Below are 12,628 nucleotides of genomic sequence, written 5' to 3' on the forward strand. Positions count from 1 at the left end.
ATCTGTTGCTATGGCAACAAGCTTCATGCACATGTAATTTGACAGCATTTCAATTCAGCTCACTATGTGTCTGGCTGTCTGACCCAGGATCTTTCTGATGCAACAATATGGACTACCACCAAGACTTATGCACAGTAGTGCTGGAAGAGGAAGCCAGCGACCCATGGAGTAACCCTTGACCAATGGGTGATGGGAGATGATAAGTTTATCTTCTGTCTCCCAGAGAGACAATTCTGAGGGGCAACCACATGGCTCTTCAGAAGATCTCAGCAGGACTGAGCCCCAGCAGTCCCCATAAGTAACCAACTCAACAATACACACTACAAATGGCTTTCCCTCCTTCTCTGGTCCACTGTTCTCAGTCCACCACCTAGTTCCTTGGAATAATTCCCAAAATAAACTGGTCCCAAGATCTTCCTCTGGGTAAGGGAACTCATCTTACCAATATGCAACCTATGTGGAATGCCGAAGCCTCCTTTATTCCACGAAATGCTAGACCTGGGAAGGGAAGGGCTTCCTAGCATCCATATAATCTGAGTCATCATCAAAGGGCACATCCTTCTGCAGATGGCTTTTTGGGTGTTTTCAAAACATACCTCCAAATCACTTGACATTTCTCCCATTTAAGGTGGTGCTTACTGGGCAGAGTCAAAGATTCATGAGCACTTCAACCAATAGAATAGGGCAGAACTAACACAATGGTGACTTCAAGGCTGGGTCATGAAAGCCCATGCAGTATATACCGTGCTTGTCAGATCATACATTTTTGGACCTTCAGCTACTAGGTAAAAAAGCTGACTATTCTAAGGTCATCATGCTGGAGAGACTCTATGTAGGTACACTGGTGTCCAGCCCCAACTAAGCCCAGCCTTCCAGTCATCTGATCAAAGTGCCAGACATTTGAGTGAAGCTCTCTTAGATGTCTTAGACCAATCCATCCATCAACTAAACACTAACAAATGACATTCACTAAACACTACAGAAGAATCACCCAGCCAAACCATATCCAAATTCCAGACACATAAAGTCATAAAATATAATAACATGGTTGTTGTTTTAAGCCACCACACTCGGGAATCATTTGTTCAACAGCAATAACTGAATGCCCTGGAAATGGATGTCAAGCCTGCTTAAGGGATAGCACTGCTGTCTATGAGATTAAGGGAAAAGTAACTCTTGATGGAAAAGTATATTCAAGGAATCAGGGCTTCCTCAAATCTAACGTGATTTTATCTCTTAGGTCTACTCTGCCTCTACATTCTGTCAAAGTGATTAAATATTGATACCTCTAAACCTGCTGCCTCATTCTTCATTTAAATAAAACTCTGAGCATTGGTCCCTAATATCAAAGCAGCATTTCTGTGTCTGTATCCCACCCCTTTTAGAAGTCTGTGCCTACCAGAAGAGGTTTGAGAGTATCTGTGAGGGTGGGGAGCGGGGGTGGGCATTGGAAGCATTATGCCACCACATGAATAATGTTTAATGCGTTGTAATCTCAGTGTGTACACGAGGGGAGGAAAAGGAACTGTTCAAAGGCCATCACAGGATGAAAATGCAATAATTGAGAACTAGCAGGGATTCTGAGACATAAAACAGTTGTTACTGCCTTTTATGCTTCTGTTTGTCACATTTAATAATAAGAATATTTTACATTTGTTTAATGCCTTACAGTTTAAAGAGCACTTTTATATAAATTAGCTTGCATTCTACAAACTTTCCTTGTGTGATCTCACCTACACCATGACTTCAAGATGTATCACCTCCTCGATGAAGATAACTCCCAAATCGCCCCAATCTCTCCCCCTCCCCCCACTTGCTCTAGCTCTTTACTTTTATACTTCTAACAGCCTCGTAGAACTTTCCAAAGAAATATTCTGAAGGCACCTATTTATTACTTCAATACCTAATCCATTTGCTCCACACTGTATCACAACACACACACAGACACACACACACACACACACACACACACACGCACACACACACACACTCCACCTTTTCCACCTTCCATCTCTGTTGCCAATCTCAGATAGTGGGGACGCTGTCCTCCCATACTAGAACTTTTTTTTTTAATGATGCTATTATTTATTTATTTATTTATTTATTTATTTATTTATTTATTTTCTTACATCATTGTTAATTTTTGTACTTAAGTTCCCTCAAAGCCACCTAGTTGTCTGAGCTGTGAGCTCTAGTTTCATAACTTCTCTCAAATACTATCCTTTCTATTCCCCCAGATGTTACCACCAGTTCAGACCCTCTTCACCCATCTAGATCCAGGTCAGCCAACTACTACAGCCCTTGGATAATATCCTCCCCACTACCTGCTGTTGTTAATCATGTTTCATTAGAATGTAGCCATGCTCAGATTATACACAACAGCAGAGCTAAGCAGTTGCAACAGAGATCTCACAGCCCTCAAAGCCTAAAAATCTGGTATTTTCCAGAAAAATTTTGCTAACTTCTGGTGCATCTAGCATACTGCTAGATAATCTGAAAGCAAAGAGACAGCCTTCAACCTTTATCTGCCCAGAGGTCTTTTCTGTCAGCAATTAGAATGTACCAAGAATCCTACCTTCGTCATGTCCAGTGTGCACCTTTATACAGTGAGAGTTTATTTTGTTGCTTTATCACAAACAGTTCCTGTTATTTAAAACTGACTTCTATAAATGAGCTTCATCCCCAGAGAACTTGTTAACTGAGCATATATCTATAATTCTGCACAGGGCATCAGAAATTCCTCAAGACTAAGTCTAGACTCCCACGACTGGAGTTGCAGGAGCTCACCAACCACCTCCCAAACCCTGCCATTATATACCGCAGCTTCCTTACCACTATTGGGATTCCAATTTTTATTTTGTATGACATTCTGAAACTTTTAAGGATACAGTTCTATTTTAATTAAATTTGGGGTCAGAAATAAATTAAAATAGCAAAATTTGTTTCCATCCATTCTTGGCCTTTTCTTAACAAATTCTATACTGGTTATAGAGAGAAATGATTTCTCTGTTTGTGTTCTATCATTACATAAATGATTACAAGCTCAGTGCCTTAAACACACACACACACACACACACACACACATTTATTATCTCACAATTCCATAGGTTAGAATTTCGGCACAGTGTGACTAGATTTTGTGCTCAGGTTCTGGCCAGTCTGGTATGAAAGTATCTACCAGAGCTGTAGTTCTCCTGTGAGGTTTTGGGGACTCTTCCAATTATATTGGAAGATGGCATAAGTAATTTCCTGGCAGTTGTCAAATGAAGTCCCCTTATTCCTGCTGACTGATGACTGGGGACCGCTCTGAGCTCCTAGAGGCCCCAGGGGCAGTTCATGTGAATGTTTGCTTTCTTCCAGGCAGCCAGCAAGTGTTTCTCTGACATTCCCTTTTGTAACCATTGGGAGAAAAACTTTTGCTTGTAAAGGCTCATGTGAATAGATCAAGTCCACCCGGATAATCTTAAAGTGAACTGGTTTGAGACTTTAATTGCATCTGCAAAATCCCTTCACAACAACACCTAGATACCTAGATTACTATTTGAGTGAATAACTGGGAGAAGGTGCATGTACACTAGGGATCCAGAACCTCCAGGGACCATCTTAGAATTCTGCTGCCTGCAATTTCTCTCTCAATAACGCCAAACACTAATTTAACAAACTGCTCAATGACTTTAACTGTGTTTTCTAAAAATTATCCCTTCTGTCAGTGATTTGGGGGCAGTCAAGTTATAAGGAAACTTCAGAAGTTTTTAAAACTCCTTTCAAATCTCCCTTTTAAATAATAGCTAACACAATGTACTGTTGTGGAGGACTATGGGTACTTCGGTGGTGGGTGTGTTACTGTGACCACACGTGAGGGGGGAAATCCTATACTGTCAAAACACTAACAAGGAAATAAACCAGTGGTTCTTCAATAAAAAATTAAATGAAATAAATAAATGGTAGCTAAGTTGATAGAGGTGCTTTGTGGTTTTGATTTTTGTTTTGTCTTGCAGTCACCAGCTAATTATAGCATTAACTTTTGAAATGTCTCTTCATGAGAGCTGCATCTTACAAAATCAAAAAGGCAAGGATACATTTAGCTTTACTATAGGAAAAAAACCCACTCAATATTGTCCAGGCTGGTTGATTTCATCTTCCTTTCTCTAGGTGTTGTGGTTTTTGTTTTGTTTTTTTTTCTTTGGGGGGAGGGTGTTTAATGGAAAATACAAAGTGTCTGGAAAAGTAATATAAACTTCTTTCCTGGCTTCACATGTTTAATAATTCCTTAGCCAGGAAACTTTTTTTTAATTCCACCAATTTCTTTTTTTGTAGTTCTCTTTATAATTGGCTAAATGTACTGCCAACATGTTTCTTATTTTTTAACTCTGGACTGAAATATTTAAGCCTCTCCCCCTTGCTTTCTCTCCTGTAAGGAACTTTATTGTGGAAATCATCATGTGGGTGATTGTAGAAAACTCATGTGTTTTTAAATTTTGACTTAATACATAAGCTTCTTTTAAAGGAGAAATATGCTTGCAGATTCCAGTATTGTTTTATTATTTGTATTATAATATACTTAAGTAGGCACAAACATAAAACTAAAACTCCTTATGCTTATCACTCTTATTCAACATACAAAAGTACAAAGACAATAACATTCTAATGATCAGTATTAATTTAATAGCATGTGTTACGTTGCTTTATAAAACATTTTATAACCACCATTGTGGAGGTTAATAGAGGAAAGATGCAGCCTTAACTGCAATTCCATATTTAATGTTTCTGTATTTTGACTTCTGTACACATAAAAGGTCATGCAAAAATAATCAATAACTTCATGGCTTTGCTTGCTAATTCAAAAATAATGAGACCATGCATGTAAATAAAACTTTTCCAGTGAACAATCATCCAATGCAGATTTTAGTTAGGCATAATGACACCGGCCAACCTCTTTCCCAGGTGGAAAGAACCACAAATAAACAGGTGCTAAGATGGAAGCCTCCTTGCAAGCAAGGAGGCCAGTGCAGCATGACAACAGTGATGGAGGAAAGAGTGGTAGAAGATGAAGTCAGAGAGTTAACTAGAGGCCTGACATTTAAGACCTTGCAGGTTCAGTAAAATGTTTGAATCTTTTTCTTGAGTGATATGGGAAGGTATTAGGAGGATTTGAGCAAAGGAAAGACATAATCTGATACACATTTTTATAGGCTCGCTGGAGCCACTCTCTGAAAAGGGGGCAATAGTGAAAGCAGAGAGACTGGTAAGGAGGCAATATCATTGAATCAGTTGTTAGTGATAAAGGTAATAAGAATTGTTTGGCCAGACCAATAACAAACCCTTGACATCTGATTGCAAAACTGGGCCAACCAGAAGGGGAGGGTGACAGAATGGGGGGAGGGGGAGGAAAGGGCCCAATGGCACATGGTGGAGGATTATTGGGGCTTTGGTGGTGGGAATAGTATGAAAACACAACTGTAGGGGTTTGAACCCATAGTGGTTAAAACAGATACAATGATGTAAGCTGACTTTACTTCAATAAACATAACTGGGGAATAAAAGAGAACTGTTTGGATTTGGAGTATACGCTAGACCCTTGGATACTGTTGTTTTGCTCCACGTCAACTAGTTGATAAGGAATAAAAACAATCTCGGCCAATGTCAAACAAAACAATGTTATTTGAGGACCTGGTTCTGTTGTATGCTGTTTGCCTTAAAGTTGCAGTTTCCAAGAACCTACGGATGATGTTAAAGGAGGATTTGCTATATTCTGAAAATAGAGCTATCAAGATTTGCTGATGGATAGGATGTGCTGCAAGAAAGAAAGAACAGAGTTAGGATCAGTCTGAAGTTTGGGGCCTGAACAACTGGCTGAAAGTTTCTGCTTTCATTTTATTCACTGAAATGTTAAATATTGACAAAGGTGCTGGTTTTGGTGGTGTAGGGTAAATGAAAATTATCAGGACTTTTCCACCCTCCTGCCATTAGCATTCATGATAGAACCCTGCAGTCCTACACGTATGCCTGATGGCGGACACCTGGAGTATGGTATGGGCCTGCATAGATGGGCGAACCTGGGCTGAGAGCCTGGGCTTATAAGGGTGGCGTCGAGGGGATACCAGCAGTGGTAGAAGGAGGAAGCAGTAGCAGCAACTGTGGGAGAAGCAGCAAAGAAGCAGCGAGCATGGTCGCAGAAGCAAAGACAGCAGGGTACACCATGAGAGAACACCAGAGCCCAGAAAGAGGGAAGATTCACTCAGGGTTGGGAGGCCTCCTGGCCCCCCAGTCCCCCTGCCTGTTGTGTACCTGGTTGCCACACTAAAAATGTTGTGAAAAGCTCAATAAAAGCCTGAAAAGCCACTGAGGGCTCCAGAACTCTCCTTTACTTGTCTGCCCGGATCATAGAGTTCCTGCTCCGTGCCTTGCTGGCACTACAGGTGGGAATGAAAATCAGAGGTTGTTTTAGACATGCTAAATTTGAGATCCCTATTGGACTTTAAAGATTTGAATATACATTGGAGGCTTAGAATAATATCTGGAATAAAGGAATCATTCAATCCATTTAGATATTATTATTCAAATGGAGATATCAAATAGGCAGTTAGATGTGTCTGCAGTTTGACAAAAAATTCTGGTATTAAAAGATACTAGATTGAATGAAATCAGTTAGCAATGATGTGTAGAAAGAGATTGTAGGGTCAGGAAAGGACACGGTGCAGGTTTTCTGATCCAGCAGACCCGGTAAAGGAGGAGTCAGAGTCCTCAGTGGCATTTTGCAGGCTTTTATTGGGATTTACCAGGTACATGGCAGGCAGGGGTGCTAGGGGGGCCGGGAGGCTGGCAGGCCTCCCAGCCCCCAGCAAGTCTTCACTCTATCTGGGCTCTCCGGCCTTCTCTGCTTCTCTCTCGGCTTCTGTTCATTCTTGGCTTCTGCTAGGCTTCTCTTTCGGCTTCTACTCGCGTCCCCGTGACGCCGCCCTTAAAAGCCCAGTCTTAGCCCAGGTGAATCCCATCTACCTATGCCCACACCCTACTCCAGGTGCCCGCCATCAGGCATGCATTCAGGACCGCAGGGTTCCGTCATCTATCCTGATGGTGGGAGGGCAGAAAAGCCTGACATTTTTCCTTACCCCACAGAGATGGAATCAAGTTGGCAAACTCAGCCCTGAAGCCATTCAGAGTTTAGAGGTTGGCCAGACTAGGAAGGTCAGGAACAGAGGATCCAAAGGGAGCAGTCAGTGAAATAAGAGGGAAATCAGGAAATGATGGTATCCCCACAAATAAGTGAGGAAAGTGTTTCAAACAAAGAATGATCCCATGCCCAAGAATGAACTATGCCCACTGCTGCAGATGGGCCACATGAAGTAATGTGGACATATGAGAAGGCCAGACAAATGCAGTATGCATGAAGTACTAGGACGAATGAAGAGAAAAGATGAGTTGGGGAAAATAGACAACTTTTGATAAAAATGGAGCAGAAAAGGGCCTCCCTGGTGGCGTAGGCGGTTGAGCGCAGCACTGTGAAACTGTCCGCAGCTTCTGCAGTGCTGGTTCGATCCCCGCCGGCCTCGGAGCAGCCCACATGGCGAGCAAACCTCTCCTGTCTCGCCTGATGCTCCCCTCAGCAGTGTATTTTGTCAGTCTGCCTGTTCTGTTCCCCTCTCTATCTCCGGTGAATCCTCTCACTCTCCCACGCATCTAGCCTGTATCCGGCTCTTGTATAAGTAAAATAAATCAGACATAAGACCTGAAACCATAAAATACATAGAAGAAAATATAGGTGAAACACTACATGACATGCACCTCAAAGACATCTTTACAGACACACCACCCAAAGCAGTGATAGTGAAGGCAAAGATAATCAGCTGGGACTACATCAAATTAAAGAGCTTCTGCACAGCAAAAGAGACAATAATCAAAACAAAGAGACACCCCACCAACTGGGAGAACATTTTTGCACCCAGCACTAATGATAAAGGACTGATCACAAAAATCTGCAAAGAACTGATGAGACTCAACGAAAACAAAGAAAATAATCCAGTCAAAAAATGGGCAGAAGAGCTAAAAAGAAACTTCTCTGAAGAGGAAATGCAAATGGCCAACAGGCATATGAAAAAAATGTTCAACATCACTTGTAATCAGGGAAATGCAAATCAAAACTACAATGAGATATCATCTTACACCAGTGAGAATGGCACATATTAAAACAACTAGCAACAACAAATGTTGGCGAGGTTGTGGAGAAAAGGGAACTCTCCTGCACTGCCGGTGGGAGTGCAAACTGGTCCAACCACTATGGAAAGCGGTGTGGAGATTTCTTGACCTGCTAAACATAGAGCTTCCATATGACCCAGCAATTCCACTCCTAGGTATTTACCCAAATGACACAGAAACAGTAATACCAAAGGACACCTGCACGCCTATGTTTATAGCAGCACTATTTACAATAGCTAAGCTATGGAAGCAACCCAAATGCTCAAAAATAGATGACTGGATCAAGAAGATGTGGTACATATACACCATGGAATATTACTCAGCATTCAAAAAAGATAAACTCATGCAGTTTGCAGCAACATGGATGGAGCTAGAAGGGATCATGTTCAGCGAAATAAGCCAGAAAGAAAAAGAAAAATATCGGATGGTCTCACTCATAGCAGGAATTTAGAAAACCTAAATAAGAGACCAGGAAAAAGACTAATCAATGCAAAGTAAAAATCAAAATCAACAAGCAACTATAAACCAGAGACACACTACCGGGGGGAGAGGGGGCAGGGAAAGGAAGGACTAGAGTTAAAATAAGGGGAGGGGGTGCAATTGTATGGGGAATATAACCAAAATGAAAATGCATGCATTGTGCAAAGATGAAAAAAGATGTAAGAATTATATAAAATAAAATATTTAAATAAAAAAATGAAATTCAAGGAATTAAAAACTTAAAAATAAATAAATAAAATAAATCTTTAGAAAAAATGGAGCAGAAAAGGGATGGCAGCTGAAGAGCAATGTGAGTCAAGACACGGTACATTTAAGATGGAAAATGGGGCCTATGTGTTTTTATGTCAGTGGGACATAAACAACAAGAATGTTTTTATTTTATTTTCAATGACAGCACAAGAGGAAAGGGGAAAGTGGATGTAAAAGGGATGCCCTTGAGTAGGTAAGAAGGAGTGTAATTCAGTGCAAGGAAGAATTGGACTTAGGAACGTCAGCACGTCACCATTGTAACAAAAAGAGGGGGTTTTATGTGCATTTATATTGGTGGAAGAAAAATACGGAAGTTTCCTAATAGCTTATGTTTTCTCAGCTATGGAACAGGTTATCATTCAAGAGTGAAAGTGGGGAAAAGGTGTTGGAGGAGCAAGGTGAAGGCAGGAAATGGGAAATGTGGGTCGTAGGCAGAATTGAACTCACTTGAGGTTGGTGGTGATGAATTTAAAGTGAAACTATCCAGTTTGATTCTAAGATTTTCTTGCAGCTTCCATCAGCTGCTCAGCACAGAGCTGGGAGTAGGTAGGTGTACCTTGACTAGTACTTTCATTAGCTCTAGAGGATGTTGTGTTGCGCTGGCTGGATTTCCCCATCAGGACTAACACACCACTCCCTGCTGCCGAGTGTTGAAGGCCAACAACTCTCAACTGAATCACTCTTCAGGACTGTCTTCAGCAGAAGGGAGCTATTTAGAGCCCACTTCACAGGGCTTCCCACACCTAATCACTAGTCAATGAAAGGAGTTTGTAAAAAGCCCAATCACCTTATCCCAGGGTGGGACAGTTGGAAAGTACATCCCAGCTCTTCAGCATACCCCTTAGGATCACTTGAAGCCTCTCCTGCAAATGGATTGCAGTTCAACTTTTTCTGCCCAATCCTGCTTCTCTCACCCCTCCCATGTGATGTGACTGAAAGCACTCCCCCATAAACCTTTTCCACACTTTCAGTCTACTTCTCAGAGATCCTGACTTCAGACACCAGGTTTGTGGTTTCACCAAATCATCATGATGGAGGAAGAGAGGGGTCAGGGAATTGAAGACTTAGGCAAAGGGAAGGGGCTTTAATCATATGATAAGTTCTAATCAAGGTTTATATGGACATATAAGGAGATGAAAGGGGGTACAGTCAATACATTGGAGGTCTTGGTGGGATGATAAAAGAGTTTTTGAGTAGATGTAGTTGAAGAAATAAGCTAAGAGCAAAGGAGATAGTAAAGAGAGAAATGTTTGAGACTGAGAAATTAAAAAAGGCAAAGTCATTGAATGTGACTGTGACAAAATGTGACTGAGGCAAACTAGAAGGCCTAATGAAAATTATGGAACCCCAACCCTGAAATGAATCCCATATCTTATCTCCTTCTAACCGAGATAGAAGTTATAGTCTCATATTTTATATAGATCTAGTCTTATATTTTATTTAATCTAGTCTAATCTTATATTTTATCTAATCTTAACATTCTACAGGTGAGTGAAGTAGAACCTGAAACGCATCAATGAATTTCCCAAGATCATGCAACTACCCTAAAGTAAAAGCCAAGTTCCTCAATTTCCAGTGATAAAGGGTGGGTTTCTCCATATAATGGACAATAATAAATGACATAATAATATAATTGACAAAGGATAACAGTGGCTACCTCATACTTCACCAAGATTTAGGTGATCATATTCTATATTGTAAAGGCAGGAAATGGACACAGAGCAGGTTTTCTAATATCCAGCAGACTGGGTAAAGGAGGAGTCAGAGTCCTCAGTGGCTTTTTGCAGGTCTTTTATTGGGATTTACCCGGTACACAGCAGGCAGCGGGGCTGGGAGGCTGGAGGTCCTCCCAGCCCCCAGCAACTCTTCACTTTATCTGGGCTCTCCGGCCTTCTCTCAGCTTTTGCTTCTCTTGCTTCTCTCTCGGCTTCTGCTGGTGTCCCTGTGACGCTGCCCTTAAAAGCCCAGTCTCAGCCCAGGTGAATCCCATCTACCTATGCCCACACCCTGCTCCAGGTGGCCGCCAACAGGCATGCATTCAGGACCACAAGGATCCATCATCTATCCTGATGGTAGGAGGGCAGAAAAGCCTGACATTTTCTTTACCCTACATATATTTTTTCCCATTTTTATCCCAGTTGTTTACTTCACCAAGATTTAGGTGATAATATTCTATATTTTCTTTCCCATTTTTATCCCAGTTGTTTACCTGTTAGAACAATCTCAGTGGCGGGGTGAGCGGAGGGTAAGTAGTTTAATGAAAGAATTGTCTCTGCCTATGGAGCTCACACATAATACTCCCAGTCATAATATACACCTAATTCCACACCTACACATCTTTTTCAAAGCGTTTCAAAAAATGGTATTTTTAAAATAACTAAGTCATTTAATTATTTGATGTGATATATCTCCATTTGCTGCCTGTACCCATTTGATTTTTTCTTCTATGTACAGTCATGATTTAGTCCATCATTGTTAGGAAAAACTCTGCTATGTAAGTTCAACTTCCAGATAACCAAAAGATAACTGTTTGACAAACAAGGTATGGGGCCTCAGCTAGAAGCTTGCCTGGTTCTCCATGATGGCACATGACAAAACCAGTCACGAAGCCCTATGTGGGGAGCAGGAACAAGTCTTTATTATGAGGCAGCAGGAGATACCCAGGCAGCACAACGGTAGTGTCCAGCAGCCACAGACTCCTAGGCTCCTGCCTTAGCAATGGTCCCCAGCTTGTCAGTGGGTGGTCAGTGAGTGGCCAGCAAGAGGCCATGAGAGGGCCCCGGAAGTGAGCCCTATTAGCTTTTATATTATTTATAGACAAACCCAGCACAGGGCCAAGTTTAGGCCTAGTTTACAGAAGTACACACGTACTTCTGGATCACACATGCAAACCATACATCAAGGTTACATGTTATTTACAGCGCTCTGCTCAGGCAACGACATTCAAGGCTACATGTTATCTACTAGGCCACCTGTGCTGGAGCGTCACTGGCGGAAAACAGCCTGAGAAACTGTGAGAAAACTATATTTTCCCACAAGCCCTACACAAAGTTAAAAGTGAAAGATTTGTGCTCGCTTCGGCAGCACATATACTAAAATTGGAACGATACAGAGAAGATTAGCATGGCCCCTGCGCAAGGATGACACGCAAATTCGTGAAGCGTTCCATATTTTTAACAAAGAGAACCCCACCAACTGGGAGAACATTTTTGCACCCAACACTAATGATAAAGGACTGATCACAAAAATCTGCAAAGAGCTGACGAGACTCAAAAACAACAAAGAAAATAATCCAGTCAAAAAATGGGCAGAAGAGCTAAAAAGAAACTTCTCTGAAGAGGAAATGCAAATGGCCAACAGGCATATGAAAAAATGTTCAACATCACTTGTCATCAGGGAAATGCAAATCAAAACTACCAGGAGATACCATCTAACACCAGTGAGAATGGCACATATTAAAAAAACTAGCAACAACAAATGTTGGCGAGGTGTGGAGAAAAAGGAACTCTTCTGCACTGTTGGTGGGAGTGCAAACTGGTCCAACCACTGTGGAAAGCTGTGTGGAGATTTCTGGACCTACTAAAACATAGAACTTCCATATGATCCAGCAATTCCACTCCTAGGTATTTACCCAAAAGACACAGAAACATCAATTCCAAAGAGCACCTGCACCCCTATGTTT

The 12,628-nt window shown here is 41.5% G+C and overlaps 1 non-coding gene across 1 annotated transcript; it reads left to right on the forward strand.

Moving 5' to 3' along the window:
• Positions 1-12,014: 12,014 nt before the first annotated feature.
• Positions 12,015-12,121, forward strand: LOC119246877 (U6 spliceosomal RNA). The gene has a single exon (XR_005125615.1). It is a non-coding gene; the product is annotated as a U6 spliceosomal RNA (small nuclear RNA).
• Positions 12,122-12,628: the final 507 nt, after the last annotated feature.

Source organism: Talpa occidentalis, unplaced genomic scaffold, assembly GCF_014898055.3.
Source record: "Talpa occidentalis isolate TD23 unplaced genomic scaffold, MPIMG_talOcc4v2.1 talOcc4.15, whole genome shotgun sequence".
NCBI classification, from domain to species: domain Eukaryota; kingdom Metazoa; phylum Chordata; class Mammalia; order Eulipotyphla; family Talpidae; genus Talpa; species Talpa occidentalis.